Raw genomic sequence first — 12294 nt, forward strand, 5'->3', positions numbered from 1 at the left:
TCTCCATTCAGGGCTACTCTTGCCAGCGGGACTCTGTTCGTGCCTCATCTTGCTTGCATGGCTGCTCTACTCGGGCCTATTCTTGCCTGCGGGACTCTGTTCGGGCCTATCCTTGCTCCGGGAATCTCCGTTCGGGCATACCCTGGCCTGCGGGACTCCGTTCGGGCCTATTCTGGCCTGCGGGACTCTGTTTGGGCCTATGCTTGCCTGCAGGAATCTCTGTTCCGGCCTATTGTGGCCTGCAGGACTCCCCGTTCGGGCCTGTTCTGGCCTGCGGGACTCTGTTTGGGCCTATGCTTGCCTACGGGAATCTCCGTTCAGGCGTATGCTGGCCTGCGGTATTCTCAATTTGGGCATATTCTCTCGCCTGCGGGACTTTCCTTTGGGCCTATTCTCGCCTGCGCATCTCTCCGTTCGGGCCTATTCTTGCCTGCGGGACTCTCCGTTCCGGCCTATTCTTGCCTGCGGGTCTCTCCGTTCGGGACAATTCTGACCTGCAAAACTCTCCGTTCGGACCTAATCTAGCCTCTGGGAGTCTCCTGTGGGGTCTCCTGTTGCCTGCGGGGCTGCTCTATTCCAGCCTTTTGTGCTTACGGAGCTCCGATATTCGGTCGTGTTCTAGCATGCGGAGCTCCGCTACTCAGGCCTGATTGTGCGTGCGGGGCTCCGCTACTCGGGCCTGTTGGTGCATGCGGGGCTCCACTACTTGAGCCTGTTCTTGCATGCGGGGCTCCGCTACTCGGGTCTGTTCGTGCTTGCAGGGCTCTGCTACTCGGGCCTGTTCGTGCGTGCGGGGCTCCGCTATTCAGGCCTGATAGTGTGTGCGGGGCTCCTCTATTCAGGCCTGTCCTTCCCTGCGGGACTCTATTCGGGCCTATACTTCCCTGCGGGACTCTGTTCGGGCCTATTCTGGCCTGCGAGACCCTCGGTTCGCCCCTATTGTGGTCTGCGGGACCCTCGTTCGGGCCCATTCTCGCCTTCGAGACCCTCTGTTCGGGCTTTTCTGGCCTGCGGGACTCTCCGTTCGGGCCTATTCTTGTGAGCGGGTCTCTATTCGGGCCTATTTTTCCCTAAGGGCTCCTCTATTCGGGCCTCTTCTGGCCTGCGGGACTCTCCGTTCGGGCCTATTCTCACCTGGGGAGCTCTCCGTTCGGGCCTTTCTGGCCTTCGGGACTCTGTTCGGGTCTCTTCTTGCCAGCGGGGCTCTTCGTTTGGGCCTATTCTTGCCTGCAGGACTCTGTTCGGGACTCTTCTTGCCTGCACAGCCCCTCTACTCGGGCCTCTTTTTGCCTGCGGGACTCTGTCCAGGCCTATTGTTGCCCCCGGAAAACTCCGTTCGGTCCTATTCTGGCTTGTGGGACTCTGTTCGGGCCTATGCTTGCCTGCGGGAATCTCCTTTCAGGGTTATGCTGACCTGTGGGATTCTCAGTTTGGGCGTATTCTCGCCTGCAGGACATCTCTTCGCGCCTATTCTCGCCCGCGGGACCCTCCGTTCGGTCGTTTCTGGCCTGAGGGACTCTCCGTTCGGGCCTAATCTTGGGAGCGGGACTCTACTCGGGCCTATTCTTGCCTAGGGGCCTCTTCTATTCGTGCTTCTTCTTGCCAGTGGGACTCTGTTCAGGCCCGTTCTTGCCTGCAGGATTCTGCGTTCGGGCTTATTCTTGCTTGCCGGACAGTGTTCCGGCGTCTTCTTGCCTGCACAGCTCCACTACTCGGGCCTCATTTTGCCTTCGGGACACCGGTCAGGTCTATTCTTGGTCCGGGAATCTCCGTTCGGGCCTATGCTGGCCTGCTGGACTCTGTTCGGGCCTATGCTTGCCTGCGAAAATGACCGTTCGGGCCTGTGTTGGCCTGCAGGACTCTCCGTTCGGGCCGTTCTGGCCTGCGGTACTCTCCGTTCGGGCCTATTCTCTGGAGCGGGACTTTACTCGGGCCTATTCTTGCCTCTGGGGCTCCTCCTTTCTTGCCTATTCTTGCCACCGGGAATCTCCGTTCTGGCCTGTTCGGGCCTGCGGGACTCTGTTCGGGCCTATGCTTGCCTGCAGGAATCTCTGTTCCGCCCTACTCTGGCCTGCGGGACTCTGCGTTCAGGCCTATTCTGGCCTGCGGGACTCTTTTCGGGCCTATTCTTGCTCCGGGAATCTCCGTTCGGGCGTACCCTGGCTTGCGGGACTCTGTTCGGGCCTATGCTTGCCTGCAGGAATCTCTGTTCTGGCCTATTCTGACCTGCAGGACTCTGTTTGGGCCTATGCTTGCCTGCGGGAATCTCCGTTCAGGCGTATGCTGGCCTGCGGGTCTCTCGGTTCGGGCCCATTCTTGCCTGCGGGACTCTCCGTTTGGGCGTATCCTTGCCCGCGGGACTCTGTTCGGGCCTCTTCTTGCCTGCACGGCTCCTCTACTCGGGCCTATTTTTGCCTGTGGGACTCTATTGGGGCCTATTCTTGCCTCCGACAATCTCCGTTCGGGCCCATTCTGGCCTGCGGGACTCTTGGTTCGGGCCTAGGCTTCCCTTCGGCAATCTCCGTTCAGGCGTATGCTGGCCTGCGGAATTCTGTTCGGGGCTATTCTTGCTCCGGGAATCTCTGTTCGGGACTATTCTGGCCTGTGGGACTCTGTTCGGGCCCATGCCTGCCTGCGGGGCTCTCTGTTCAGGCCTTTTTCGCCTACGGGACTCTCTGTTCGGGCCTATTCTCTGGAGCGGGGCTTTAGTCGGGCCTACTCTTGACTACGGGGCTCCTCAATTCTTGCCTCTGGGATTCTGTTCGGGCCTATTCTTGTCTGTGGGACTCTCCGTTTGAGCCTATTCTTGCCTGTGGGTTCTCCATTCAGGGCTACTCTTGCCAGCGGGACTCTGTTCGTGCCTCATCTTGCTTGCATGGCTGCTCTACTCGGGCCTATTCTTGCCTGCGGGACTCTGTTCGGGCCTATCCTTGCTCCGGGAATCTCCGTTCGGGCATACCCTGGCCTGCGGGACTCCGTTCGGGCCTATTCTGGCCTGCGGGACTCTGTTTGGGCCTATGCTTGCCTGCAGGAATCTCTGTTCCGGCCTATTGTGGCCTGCAGGACTCCCCGTTCGGGCCTGTTCTGGCCTGCGGGACTCTGTTTGGGCCTATGCTTGCCTACGGGAATCTCCGTTCAGGCGTATGCTGGCCTGCGGTATTCTCAATTTGGGCATATTCTCTCGCCTGCGGGACTTTCCTTTGGGCCTATTCTCGCCTGCGCAACTCTCCGTTCGGGCCTATTCTTGCCTGCGGGACTCTGTTCGGGCCTCTTCTTGCCTGCACAGCCCCTCTACTCGGGCCTCTTTTTGCCTGCGGGACTCTGTCCAGGCCTATTGTTGCCCCCGGAAAACTCCGTTCGGTCCTATTCTGGCTTGTGGGACTCTGTTCGGGCCTATGCTTGCCTGCGGGAATCTCCTTTCAGGGTTATGCTGACCTGTGGGATTCTCAGTTTGGGCGTATTCTCGCCTGCAGGACATCTCTTCGGGCCTATTCTCGCCCGCGGGACCCTCCGTTCGGTCGTTTCTGGCCTGCGGGACTCTCCGTTCGGGCCTAATCTTGCCTGCAGGATTCTGCGTTCGGGCTTACTCTTGCTTGCCGGACGGGGTTCGTGCGTCTTCTTGACTGCACGGCTCCTCTACTCGGGCCTCATTTTGCCTTCGGGACACCGTTCGGGTCTATTCTTGGTCCGGGAATCTCCGTTCGGGCCTATGCTGGCCTGCTGGACTCTGTTCGGGCCTATGCTTGCCTGCGGGAATGACCGTTCGGGCCTATGTTGGCCTTCGGGACTCTCCGTTCGGGCCATTCTGGCCTGCGGGACTCTCTGTTCGGGCCTATTCTCTGGAGCGGGACTTTACTCGGGCCTATTCTTGCCTCCGGGGCTCCTCTATTCTTGCCTATTCTTGCCTCCGGGAATCTCCGTTCTGGCCTGTTCGGGCCTGCGGGACTCTGTTCGGGCCTATGCTTGCCTGCAGGAATCTCTGTTCCGCCCTACTCTGGCCTTCGGGACTCTCCGTTCAGGCCTATTCTGGCCTGCGGGACTCTGTTCGGGCCTATTCTTGCTCCGGGAATCGCCGGTCGGGCGTACCCTGGCTTGCGGGACTCTGTTCGGGCCTATGCTTGCCTGCAGGAATCTCTGTTCTGGCCTATTCTGGCCTGCAGGACTCTCCGTTCGGGCCTATTCCGGCCTGCAGGACTCTGTTTGGGCCTATGCTTGCCTACGGGAATCTCCGTTCAGGCGTATGCTGGCCTGCGGGTCTCTCCGTTCGGGCCTATTCTTGCCTGCGGGACTCTCCGTTTGGGCGTATCCTTGCCTGCGGGACTCTGTTCGGGCCTCTTCTTGCCCGCACGGCTCCTCTACTCGGGCCTATTTTTGCCTGTGGGACTCTATTGGGGCCTATTCTTGCCTCCGACAATCTCCGTTCGGGCCTATTCTGGCCTGCGGGACTCTTCGTTCGGGCCTAGGCTTCCCTTTGGCAATCTCCATCCAGGCGTATGCTGGCCTGCGGGACTCTGTTCGGGCCTTTGGTTGCTTTTGGAAATCCCCGTTCTGGCCTGCGGAATTCTGTTCGGGGCTATTCTTGCTCCGGGAATCTCTGTTCGGGACTATTCTGGCCTGTGGGACTCTGTTCGGGCCCATGCCTGCCTGCGGGGCTCTCTGTTCAGGCCTTTTTCGCCTACGGGACTCTCCGTTCGGGCCTATTCTCTGGAGCGGGACTTTAGTCGGGCCTACTCTTGCCTACGGGGCTCCTCTATTCTTGCCTCTGGGATTCTGTTCGGGCCTATTCTTGTCTGCGGAACTCTCCGTTTGAGCCTATTCTTGCCTGTGGGTTCTCCGTTCAGGGCTACTCTTGCCAGCGGAACTCTGTTCGTGCCTCATCTTGCCTGCATGGCTGCTCTACTCGGGCCTACTCTTGCCTGCGGGACTCTGTTCGGGCCTATCCTTGCTCTGGGAATCTCCGTTCGGGCATACCCTGGCCTGCGGGACTCCGTTCGGGCCTATTCTGGCCTGCGGGACTCTGTTTGGGCCTATGCTTGCCTGCAGGAATCTTTGTTTCGGCCTATTGTGGCCTGCAGCACTCTCCGTTTGGGCCTATTCCGGCCTACGGGACTCTGTTTGGGCCTATGCTTGCCTACGGGAATCTCCGTTCAGGCGTATGCTGGCCTGCGGTATTCTCAATTTGGGCATATTCTCTCGCCTCCGGGACTTTCCTTTGGGCCTATTCTCGCCTGCGCATCTCTCCGTTCGGGCCTATTCTTGCCTGCGGGACTCTCCGTTCCGGCCTATTCTTGCCTGCGGGTCTCTCCGTTCGGGACAATTCTGACCTGCAAAACTCTCCGTTCGGACCTAATCTAGCCTCTGGGAGTCTCCTGTGGGGTCTCCTGTTGCCTGCGGGGCTGCTCTATTCCAGCCTTTTGTGCTTACGGAGCTCCGATATTCGGTCGTGTTCTAGCATGCGGAGCTCCGCTACTCAGGCCTGATTGTGCGTGCGGGGCTCCGCTACTCGGGCCTGTTGGTGCATGCGGGGCTCCACTACTTGAGCCTGTTCTTGCATGCGGGGCTCCGCTACTCGGGTCTGTTCGTGCTTGCAGGGCTCTGCTACTCGGGCCTGTTCGTGCGTGCGGGGCTCCGCTATTCAGGCCTGATAGTGTGTGCGGGGCTCCTCTATTCAGGCCTGTCCTTCCCTGCGGGACTCTATTCGGGCCTATACTTCCCTGCGGGACTCTGTTCGGGCCTATTCTGGCCTGCGAGACCCTCGGTTCGCCCCTATTGTGGTCTGCGGGACCCTCGTTCGGGCCCATTCTCGCCTTCGAGACCCTCTGTTCGGGCTTTTCTGGCCTGCGGGACTCTCCGTTCGGGCCTATTCTTGTGAGCGGGTCTCTATTCGGGCCTATTTTTGCCTAAGGGCTCCTCTATTCGGGCCTCTTCTGGCCTGCGGGACTCTCCGTTCGGGCCTATTCTCACCTGGGGAGCTCTCCGTTCGGGCCTTTCTGGACTTCGGGACTCTGTTCGGGTCTCTTCTTGCCAGCGGGGCTCTTCGTTTGGGCCTATTCTTGCCTGCAGGACTCTGTTCGGGACTCTTCTTGCCTGCACAGCCCCTCTACTCGGGCCTCTTTTTGCCTGCGGGACTCTGTCCAGGCCTATTGTTGCCCCCGGAAAACTCCGTTCGGTCCTATTCTGGCTTGTGGGACTCTGTTCGGGCCTATGCTTGCCTGCGGGAATCTCCTTTAAGGGTTATGCTGACCTGTGGGATTCTCAGTTTGGGCGTATTCTCGCCTGCAGGACATCTCTTCGCGCCTATTCTCGCCCGCGGGACCCTCCGTTCGGTCGTTTCTGGCCTGAGGGACTCTCCGTTCGGGCCTAATCTTGGGAGCGGGACTCTACTCGGGCCTATTCTTGCCTAGGGGCCTCTTCTATTCGTGCTTCTTCTTGCCAGTGGGACTCTGTTCAGGCCCGTTCTTGCCTGCAGGATTCTGCGTTCGGGCTTATTCTTGCTTGCCGGACAGTGTTCCGGCGTCTTCTTGCCTGCACAGCTCCACTACTCGGGCCTCATTTTGCCTTCGGGACACCGGTCAGGTCTATTCTTGGTCCGGGAATCTCCGTTCGGGCCTATGCTGGCCTGCTGGACTCTGTTCGGGCCTATGCTTGCCTGCGAAAATGACCGTTCGGGCCCGTGTTGGCCTGCAGGACTCTCCGTTCGGGCCGTTCTGGCCTGCGGTACTCTCCGTTCGGGCCTATTCTCTGGAGCGGGACTTTACTCGGGCCTATTCTTGCCTCTGGGGCTCCTCCTTTCTTGCCTATTCTTGCCTCCGGGAATCTCCGTTCTGGCCTGTTCGGGCCTGCGGGACTCTGTTCGGGCCTATGCTTGCCTGCAGGAATCTCTGTTCCGCCCTACTCTGGCCTGCGGGACTCTGCGTTCAGGCCTATTCTGGCCTGCGGGACTCTTTTCGGGCCTATTCTTGCTCCGGGAATCTCCGTTCGGGCGTACCCTGGCTTGCGGGACTCTGTTCGGGCCTATGCTTGCCTGCAGGAATCTCTGTTCTGGCCTATTCTGACCTGCAGGACTCTGTTTGGGCCTATGCTTGCCTGCGGGAATCTCCGTTCAGGCGTATGCTGGCCTGCGGGTCTCTCGGTTCGGGCCCATTCTTGCCTGCGGGACTCTCCGTTTGGGCGTATCCTTGCCCGCGGGACTCTGTTCGGGCCTCTTCTTGCCTGCACGGCTCCTCTACTCGGGCCTATTTTTGCCTGTGGGACTCTATTGGGGCCTATTCTTGCCTCCGACAATCTCCGTTCGGGCCCATTCTGGCCTGCGGGACTCTTGGTTCGGGCCTAGGCTTCCCTTCGGCAATCTCCGTTCAGGCGTATGCTGGCCTGCGGAATTCTGTTCGGGGCTATTCTTGCTCCGGGAATCTCTGTTCGGGACTATTCTGGCCTGTGGGACTCTGTTCGGGCCCATGCCTGCCTGCGGGGCTCTCTGTTCAGGCCTTTTTCGCCTACGGGACTCTCTGTTCGGGCCTATTCTCTGGAGCGGGGCTTTAGTCGGGCCTACTCTTGACTACGGGGCTCCTCAATTCTTGCCTCTGGGATTCTGTTCGGGCCTATTCTTGTCTGTGGGACTCTCCGTTTGAGCCTATTCTTGCCTGTGGGTTCTCCATTCAGGGCTACTCTTGCCAGCGGGACTCTGTTCGTGCCTCATCTTGCTTGCATGGCTGCTCTACTCGGGCCTATTCTTGCCTGCGGGACTCTGTTCGGGCCTATCCTTGCTCCGGGAATCTCCGTTCGGGCATACCCTGGCCTGCGGGACTCCGTTCGGGCCTATTCTGGCCTGCGGGACTCTGTTTGGGCCTATGCTTGCCTGCAGGAATCTCTGTTCCGGCCTATTGTGGCCTGCAGGACTCCCCGTTCGGGCCTGTTCTGGCCTGCGGGACTCTGTTTGGGCCTATGCTTGCCTACGGGAATCTCCGTTCAGGCGTATGCTGGCCTGCGGTATTCTCAATTTGGGCATATTCTCTCGCCTGCGGGACTTTCCTTTGGGCCTATTCTCGCCTGCGCAACTCTCCGTTCGGGCCTATTCTTGCCTGCGGGACTCTGTTCGGGCCTCTTCTTGCCTGCACAGCCCCTCTACTCGGGCCTCTTTTTGCCTGCGGGACTCTGTCCAGGCCTATTGTTGCCCCCGGAAAACTCCGTTCGCTCCTATTCTGGCTTGTGGGACTCTGTTCGGGCCTATGCTTGCCTGCGGGAATCTCCTTTCAGGGTTATGCTGACCTGTGGGATTCTCAGTTTGGGCGTATTCTCGCCTGCAGGACATCTCTTCGGGCCTATTCTCGCCCGCGGGACCCTCCGTTCGGTCGTTTCTGGCCTGCGGGACTCTCCGTTCGGGCCTAATCTTGCCTGCAGGATTCTGCGTTCGGGCTTACTCTTGCTTGCCGGACGGGGTTCGTGCGTCTTCTTGACTGCACGGCTCCTCTACTCGGGCCTCATTTTGCCTTCGGGACACCGTTCGGGTCTATTCTTGGTCCGGGAATCTCCGTTCGGGCCTATGCTGGCCTGCTGGACTCTGTTCGGGCCTATGCTTGCCTGCGGGAATGACCGTTCGGGCCTATGTTGGCCTTCGGGACTCTCCGTTCGGGCCATTCTGGCCTGCGGGACTCTCTGTTCGGGCCTATTCTCTGGAGCGGGACTTTACTCGGGCCTATTCTTGCCTCCGGGGCTCCTCTATTCTTGCCTATTCTTGCCTCCGGGAATCTCCGTTCTGGCCTGTTCGGGCCTGCGGGACTCTGTTCGGGCCTATGCTTGCCTGCAGGAATCTCTGTTCCGCCCTACTCTGGCCTTCGGGACTCTCCGTTCAGGCCTATTCTGGCCTGCGGGACTCTGTTCGGGCCTATTCTTGCTCCGGGAATCGCCGGTCGGGCGTACCCTGGCTTGCGGGACTCTGTTCGGGCCTATGCTTGCCTGCAGGAATCTCTGTTCTGGCCTATTCTGGCCTGCAGGACTCTCCGTTCGGGCCTATTCCGGCCTGCAGGACTCTGTTTGGGCCTATGCTTGCCTACGGGAATCTCCGTTCAGGCGTATGCTGGCCTGCGGGTCTCTCCGTTCGGGCCTATTCTTGCCTGCGGGACTCTCCGTTTGGGCGTATCCTTGCCTGCGGGACTCTGTTCGGGCCTCTTCTTGCCCGCACGGCTCCTCTACTCGGGCCTATTTTTGCCTGTGGGACTCTATTGGGGCCTATTCTTGCCTCCGACAATCTCCGTTCGGGCCTATTCTGGCCTGCGGGACTCTTCGTTCGGGCCTAGGCTTCCCTTTGGCAATCTCCGTTCAGGCGTATGCTGGCCTGCGGGACTCTGTTCGGGCCTTTGGTTGCTTTTGGAAATCCCCGTTCTGGCCTGCGGAATTCTGTTCGGGGCTATTCTTGCTCCGGGAATCTCTGTTCGGGACTATTCTGGCCTGTGGGACTCTGTTCGGGCCCATGCCTGCCTGCGGGGCTCTCTGTTCAGGCCTTTTTCGCCTACGGGACTCTCCGTTCGGGCCTATTCTCTGGAGCGGGACTTTAGTCGGGCCTACTCTTGCCTACGGGGCTCCTCTATTCTTGCCTCTGGGATTCTGTTCGGGCCTATTCTTGTCTGCGGAACTCTCCGTTTGAGCCTATTCTTGCCTGTGGGTTCTCCGTTCAGGGCTACTCTTGCCAGCGGAACTCTGTTCGTGCCTCATCTTGCCTGCATGGCTGCTCTACTCGGGCCTACTCTTGCCTGCGGGACTCTGTTCGGGCCTATCCTTGCTCTGGGAATCTCCGTTCGGGCATACCCTGGCCTGCGGGACTCCGTTCGGGCCTATTCTGGCCTGCGGGACTCTGTTTGGGCCTATGCTTGCCTGCAGGAATCTTTGTTTCGGCCTATTGTGGCCTGCAGCACTCTCCGTTTGGGCCTATTCCGGCCTACGGGACTCTGTTTGGGCCTATGCTTGCCTACGGGAATCTCCGTTCAGGCGTATGCTGGCCTGCGGTATTCTCAATTTGGGCATATTCTCTCGCCTGCGGGACTTTCCTTTGGGCCTATTCTCGCCTGCGCATCTCTCCGTTCGGGCCTATTCTTGCCTGCGGGACTCTCCGTTCCGGCCTATTCTTGCCTGCGGGTCTCTCCGTTCGGGACAATTCTGACCTGCAAAACTCTCCGTTCGGACCTAATCTAGCCTCTGGGAGTCTCCTGTGGGGTCTCCTGTTGCCTGCGGGGCTGCTCTATTCCAGCCTTTTGTGCTTACGGAGCTCCGATATTCGGTCGTGTTCTAGCATGCGGAGCTCCGCTACTCAGGCCTGATTGTGCGTGCGGGGCTCCGCTACTCGGGCCTGTTGGTGCATGCGGGGCTCCACTACTTGAGCCTGTTCTTGCATGCGGGGCTCCGCTACTCGGGTCTGTTCGTGCTTGCAGGGCTCTGCTACTCGGGCCTGTTCGTGCGTGCGGGGCTCCGCTATTCAGGCCTGATAGTGTGTGCGGGGCTCCTCTATTCAGGCCTGTCCTTCCCTGCGGGACTCTATTCGGGCCTATACTTCCCTGCGGGACTCTGTTCGGGCCTATTCTGGCCTGCGAGACCCTCGGTTCGCCCCTATTGTGGTCTGCGGGACCCTCGTTCGGGCCCATTCTCGCCTTCGAGACCCTCTGTTCGGGCTTTTCTGGCCTGCGGGACTCTCCGTTCGGGCCTATTCTTGTGAGCGGGTCTCTATTCGGGCCTATTTTTGCCTAAGGGCTCCTCTATTCGGGCCTCTTCTGGCCTGCGGGACTCTCCGTTCGGGCCTATTCTCACCTGGGGAGCTCTCCGTTCGGGCCTTTCTGGACTTCGGGACTCTGTTCGGGTCTCTTCTTGCCAGCGGGGCTCTTCGTTTGGGCCTATTCTTGCCTGCAGGACTCTGTTCGGGACTCTTCTTGCCTGCACAGCCCCTCTACTCGGGCCTCTTTTTGCCTGCGGGACTCTGTCCAGGCCTATTGTTGCCCCCGGAAAACTCCGTTCGGTCCTATTCTGGCTTGTGGGACTCTGTTCGGGCCTATGCTTGCCTGCGGGAATCTCCTTTAAGGGTTATGCTGACCTGTGGGATTCTCAGTTTGGGCGTATTCTCGCCTGCAGGACATCTCTTCGCGCCTATTCTCGCCCGCGGGACCCTCCGTTCGGTCGTTTCTGGCCTGAGGGACTCTCCGTTCGGGCCTAATCTTGGGAGCGGGACTCTACTCGGGCCTATTCTTGCCTAGGGGCCTCTTCTATTCGTGCTTCTTCTTGCCAGTGGGACTCTGTTCAGGCCCGTTCTTGCCTGCAGGATTCTGCGTTCGGGCTTATTCTTGCTTGCCGGACAGTGTTCCGGCGTCTTCTTGCCTGCACAGCTCCACTACTCGGGCCTCATTTTGCCTTCGGGACACCGGTCAGGTCTATTCTTGGTCCGGGAATCTCCGTTCGGGCCTATGCTGGCCTGCTGGACTCTGTTCGGGCCTATGCTTGCCTGCGAAAATGACCGTTCGGGCCTGTGTTGGCCTGCAGGACTCTCCGTTCGGGCCGTTCTGGCCTGCGGTACTCTCCGTTCGGGCCTATTCTCTGGAGCGGGACTTTACTCGGGCCTATTCTTGCCTCTGGGGCTCCTCCTTTCTTGCCTATTCTTGCCTCCGGGAATCTCCGTTCTGGCCTGTTCGGGCCTGCGGGACTCTGTTCGGGCCTATGCTTGCCTGCAGGAATCTCTGTTCCGCCCTACTCTGGCCTGCGGGACTCTGCGTTCAGGCCTATTCTGGCCTGCGGGACTCTTTTCGGGCCTATTCTTGCTCCGGGAATCTCCGTTCGGGCGTACCCTGGCTTGCGGGACTCTGTTCGGGCCTATGCTTGCCTGCAGGAATCTCTGTTCTGGCCTATTCTGACCTGCAGGACTCTGTTTGGGCCTATGCTTGCCTGCGGGAATCTCCGTTCAGGCGTATGCTGGCCTGCGGGTCTCTCGGTTCGGGCCCATTCTTGCCTGCGGGACTCTCCGTTTGGGCGTATCCTTGCCCGCGGGACTCTGTTCGGGCCTCTTCTTGCCTGCACGGCTCCTCTACTCGGGCCTATTTTTGCCTGTGGGACTCTATTGGGGCCTATTCTTGCCTCCGACAATCTCCGTTCGGGCCCATTCTGGCCTGCGGGACTCTTGGTTCGGGCCTAGGCTTCCCTTCGGCAATCTCCGTTCAGGCGTATGCTGGCCTGCGGAATTCTGTTCGGGGCTATTCTTGCTCCGGGAATCTCTGTTCGGGACTATTCTGGCCTGTGGGACTCTGTTCGGGCCCATGCCTGCCT

This window comes from Loxodonta africana (genome assembly GCF_030014295.1).
Source record: "Loxodonta africana isolate mLoxAfr1 chromosome 26 unlocalized genomic scaffold, mLoxAfr1.hap2 SUPER_26_unloc_1, whole genome shotgun sequence".
In the NCBI taxonomy this organism is placed as follows: domain Eukaryota; kingdom Metazoa; phylum Chordata; class Mammalia; order Proboscidea; family Elephantidae; genus Loxodonta; species Loxodonta africana.